This window comes from Pan paniscus, chromosome 11 (genome assembly GCF_029289425.2).
Source record: "Pan paniscus chromosome 11, NHGRI_mPanPan1-v2.0_pri, whole genome shotgun sequence".
Taxonomy (NCBI): Eukaryota; Metazoa; Chordata; class Mammalia; order Primates; family Hominidae; genus Pan; species Pan paniscus.
Window position 1 is genome coordinate 36852417 of NC_073260.2, and position 5515 is coordinate 36857931.

General features: G+C 36.0%; 1 pseudogene; it reads right to left on the reverse strand.

Annotated features, from left to right (window-relative positions):
• Positions 1–1510: 1510 nt before the first annotated feature.
• On the reverse strand, positions 1511–4622 carry LOC100996109 (serine-rich coiled-coil domain-containing protein 2-like; annotated as a pseudogene).
• Between the last annotated feature and the right edge of the window lie 893 nt (positions 4623–5515).

The window sequence follows — 5515 nt, forward strand, 5'->3', positions numbered from 1 at the left end:
CTGAGATCTAAAATAATCTAAAACCAATTGTATTAGTCCATTCTGACACTATATCAAGAATTGCCTGAGACTGCATAATTTACAAAGACAAAACAGTTTAATTGACTCACAGTTCTGCATGGCTGGAGAGGCCTCAGAAAATTTATAATCATGGCGGAAGGGGAAGCAGGCATGTCTTATGTGGTGGCAGGCAAGAGAGGGAGTGTGTATAGCTGGAACTGTCAAACACTTATAAAAACATCAGATCTTGTGAGTACTCACTATCATGAGAACAGCATGGGGGAAACATCCCATGATCTGATGACCTCCCACCAGGTCCCGCCCTTGACAATTGGGAATTATGGGGATTACAATTCGAGATGTGATTTGGCTGGGGAAAAGAGCCAAATCATATCTAAATATTCTAAAAAAATTAGAAATATTTTCAACAATGTCTATCTCTGTTTATTAGAACATAAACTGTGTATACTACTATTATTTTGAATATATTTAATTTGAATTTGGTTTGATGTGGAACCACAGACACAGGGGACCAACTGTATGTATGTGTGTGTGTCTATAACACACATATATATGTCAAAATTATTAAATTGTACATTTTAATATGTGTAGCTTATTATATACAAGTTTTACCTCAACAAAATATTTGTGAAATTTAAAACTTACTACAAACAAAAAACCATGAGCTGTATAAAAATATTTCTGTTTACTTTCATATTACCTATTTTTTGCTACCCAGTTAAAATTTCTCAAAATTCATAAATTAAAACATTTTAATTTAGTGAAATAATTGTCTTTCTAAATTATCATTTAAGGATAGAATTTTCCACATTATGTGGCAACCTCAAAAAGCTTTAAACTATGTATCTTGCCTGAGAATTTTTACTGAAATTACCTAAACTCAAAGAATTCAAGGGATGAGAAACATTAAAGGTTAAAATGTATTTAAATAATGCAAATATTAAAATATTTATTTATTAGAAGCCTAAACTCCTTTATTCATCACAAAGTTTTTGTATACTCCTTTTAAATATATAAAGCATTGGCCAGAACACTATTTACAGACTACGAACTTCCATTAATTACCGTGTCTTTAGTTAAAATAATAGCCATATTCACAGGAGATACGAGTGAAAAGGAGTGAGGTTCTAATAACCACAATAAATAGAGATTCTAACAGGATTAAACCAGGAAAGCACACTTCTTGCCTGCTAAGCATAATATTATGAATTTTCCAAAGTACAGGGGGATAAATAACATGATTAGAGCCTTTGGCAGGCCTCCGAAATGGGTAAGCAAACATTTGTGTTTACTCAAGATAAGTATGCTCAACTGACATGTATTTGGAACCAGGATATGGAAGAGTCAAACTAGTAGAAGCTTTCACATTTTAATTTTAAAATTTCCAGGTTTTTCAATAGAACCTGTACTACATTAGCAAACAGCATGTAAAACTATTACAGAACAGATTGTTTTTTAAAAAACAAATTGGCAGGTGACAGCTATGTACTTAATATATCTTTGGTTTAAGAAGACTAGAATAATGATTAGAGGCCAAATAATCCCCAAAATGTAAACTGCTATTTGGATTCTACATGATTTATTTTCTTTGTCTTAGTGGTTTTGAGTTGCTTGTTTGGCTTAGAAGTTTTGAGGCTCTAGTTGGAGGTTGTTTATTTGTTTTTGTTTGAAAGAACCTGAAGGGTGGCAGAGCTTAGATGCTTTCAGATTCCGATTAGTTGTACGATTTTTTTTCTTACTTGATGTTGACTGAAGTTTTGCTGAATTACATGCTGTGATTATCAAAGACTTCTTACAAGTGGCAGTCCTGCTTGGAGATGATTCAGAAACTGGAGGAGGTATCACAGAATCAAGATGAATGGCTTTAAAAGCTGCAGGGACATGAGGTGACATGTATAGCTTCTAACTCTCTTAGCCTGGTCTACTGTACTAGACTGGACAGGTGTCTGAAGAAAAGTGGGTATAAACTGCATGTCACTAATTTTATTATTTGCCAAATTATAAGGCTCTTGAGTATTTACAGTCATGTTTAAGTTTGCTTCAGAAAATGTACTCTTAGCCACATCCATTGTTAATGTGGGTTTGACACCAAAGGGTGGTCTTCCAAACCATAGTTGCTTTCTTGTTGCAAGTCATATGTAAAGCTTTCATCCAGATATGCAAAGCCCTGACACATGTCTTGGATTGCACCTTTGCTGGGAACCTCCACATGCTGGGGCTATATTCATTCTCTCTTGGTGTAGTCTGTTGGTCTGGGAAGGCTGCTGGAAGGCTGTAGCACTTGAGGAGGAATTTGTCTTCAGGGCATTTTGGTATATTTATCAGTATGTGTGCATTTTTCCTCTTTAGATTTTTGGTGGCTGTTATACTGAATTGCAAGCTGAAGTTCTCTAATTGTTGGATCTTTTCATCTTTTGTCTTTATTTTCTCTTTAAATTGTTTTATTTCATTTAATAAATCCTCATTCTCATATACTTCATCACCATCTTCTGGTTCTTGTACTTGATGGCAGTGATAGTTGAATATCATGCCAGGAACCATTTCCTTCATGCTGATGCAGGAGATGTTTCAGTTTGAGTAACTGAGTTTTTACAAAGCTCCAATCTTGAACCATGTGCTGGAGGGTCATCTCATCCAACATCACTGCATTTTCTGGTACATCTACAAACATTTTCTGAACCTGGAAAAGGGGTGTCTCTCCATAGCTTTCAAAATGACCCAAAGAAGATTCACTATAGGGAGAGCCTCTGCTCAAATTACTTTATCCGTGGTAATCATAGTGGTTAGGATGACTGATGTGGTAGCGTTCCTGTCTACTCAATTTCTAGGGTGGCCTTTTCCAAAATTCTTCCTGAGGCTGTTGAACACTTCTGTCTGGTCAGTCAAAGCAGTTCATATTTTCATGCTCCACATTTTCAAGATGTGTATCATAAGGTCATCATCCTCAAATTCACATGATTCAAGATTATTCAAAATATCTATGCTGTTCATTTCATAGGGCTCGTAACTCCCAATTGGATAGACATTTCCAGTGGGTTCCAAGCCCTCTTCATTCCACATGTATGTTCCATTACAGCTATCAGATGGAGAGTCCAAATAAGAACCAACTCTGAAATCTGTGTCTGGTAAAATCTAATTATTCCCAGAAGTATGTTTCGTATATTCACTCATATTAGAGACATTTATATCTATTTATCAGTTTCACTGCAAGATTTTTTCATTTTCCTTGAGAGAATCAGATATATTCTGGGGTGTTAGCTTTTCATATTTTTCTTCTTTGAGAGAAATTTCCTCTAGAGTTATTCTAGTTCTTTTGAAGTCTTTTACACCTATTAAATATTCTCTGAAGTCTTCACTTAAATCATTCTTATCAGAAGATGACAGAGGAGACAAGGAAATATTATCCACATCGTCACTCAGCTATCTATTTTAGCATCATGGTTCATGGTCTCATCATTTTCTGTCCTATAACTTTCATTTTCAGTTAATTCTTGGTCCTCATTAGTAGCTTTATCCTTAGCCAAAACTGTAGCATCATCTTCTACAAATATGTCAGCAGGGGAATTTTTATTTCCATTAATTGTGATCCATCAAAGTCCCAGAAACTTGAGGCCAGCTCGATTTCAGTAGAGAGAGATGAACCGTCCAATAACCTAAAGTGAAGGTTGCACCTGGGCCATTGTAAAGCCAATTTCTTTCCACCAGCAGCATAAGACCTAATAAATCCTTATCCCAAATGTTCACTCTAATTTCATACTTCTTACTGCTGATAGTTTCTTGTTAGCATACATGAGTGCAGAGGTACTCTAATGGATAGCTGTTAGTACTTAAAAGACTGTACTTTTAGTACTTATAAGATCTATAGCTCTATTGAAGGAGTGTGATCTGGTTATAGATGAAGGTGCAAGAAATGAACTCTGAATGGAATGTGAACAGTTGTGTGACCTTACCATTTTTTTCACTAGTAATATGCATAATATTGTCTGAGGATTCAGCTAAGCTTTCTCTAGAACTACTTCTAGTAGCACAAGAATTTGCTCTAGGTCTTTGCATGCTATTGAAACTCAGTGGGTTTCCATAAAATCCATTCAGTAGTGATTTTGGAGCACTGACTGAAGAATATGACGTCCTTCCTAATAATGTGCCTTTGATGAATTTACCCAAATTAGATGGTCCAGAAAAAGTCCTTTGGTTTAACTCCTTTGCAGATGACACACAGTGGATGGCTTTGCTAACTTTGATGTGACTAAAGAAACACTTTTCAAATCTCCCTTTATCCTGTTTTTATCAAACATTACTTGAATAGGAACATGTTTTTCAAGATCAATTAATTAATAGTGAATTTTGAGTCTTGTTAGGCTCTTCAGTACCTTCTGTACTAAGTTGGTATTTATTTGCTTTTCTCCAATTAAATGAATGGGTGATGGACAATCAGAGGCATTGTTTATTGTGTAACTTTTGATGTTACTACTCTTAGAAGTTCCTAATATATTAACAGGTGTCCCATTTGACATTGGCTGCACTGTGCTTCCGAGAGATTTTGTTCAATACTTTGGTAACTTGGAATCCAAAAATGCCTTGATCAGTGTTTTTCCATCCATGAGCTATGAGGTGCGTTTTTTCTTAGAATTTAACATAATCTATAGGAGTGAAACACCAACATTCCAATCTAAGATCACAAAGAATCTGTGCATCAGTAATTTCCACACTGCTAAGTTGTAGTCTAGAAACAGCAACCCTAGCTGGACGAGTAGCCTACCAACATGAATTTGCATTTATTGAAATAGAAACTCAAGCTTAAACAGGAAGGACCGCCTCAAAGGAGTCATTCCTTTTTTAACTTGTCAAGAAAGTAGGTGCATTTAAATACACATGCGCGTGCACACGCACACACGCACACAGAGATATACACACATATATCTACATACATAGATATATAAAAGAGAAGGAGATTTGAATCCACAGCAACTGTGTGATCCACCAGTTTTATCTCAGGATGTTTCTAGAATGTGTCTTTGTTTTGGCCGGTGCGAGGTGGTGCTGCCTCCTTGGCTGCAGCCCAGCTGCAGGTTGCCTAGCTACCTGCTATTGTTGACTATCATGTTCGGGAGAACATTTGTTCCCGAATTATCATAATGTGATCATAATATGATCTCAATCACAATGTGATCGAGAATAAATGCCAGGAGAACACAGGATTCCATTCTGTTTTCGGTTCGATGCATGTCTTAAGCCTTTTGTCAGATTGATTTCTTTTACAAAGTAAGATTAAGTTAGAGGAATCTTAAGTATGTTTGAATTCAGATTCATTGCACTTCATAGCCCTGTAAACTGTTTTTTAGGACTGCTATAACAAGGTGCCACAAGCGGAGTACCTTCAAATAAATGTATTGCCTCATAGTTCTGGAGGCTAAAATTTCAAAAGCAAAATGTTGGCAAGGTTTGTTCCTTCTGGTGGCAAGGAGGGGGAACTTTTCCGTGCCTCTCTCCTAGT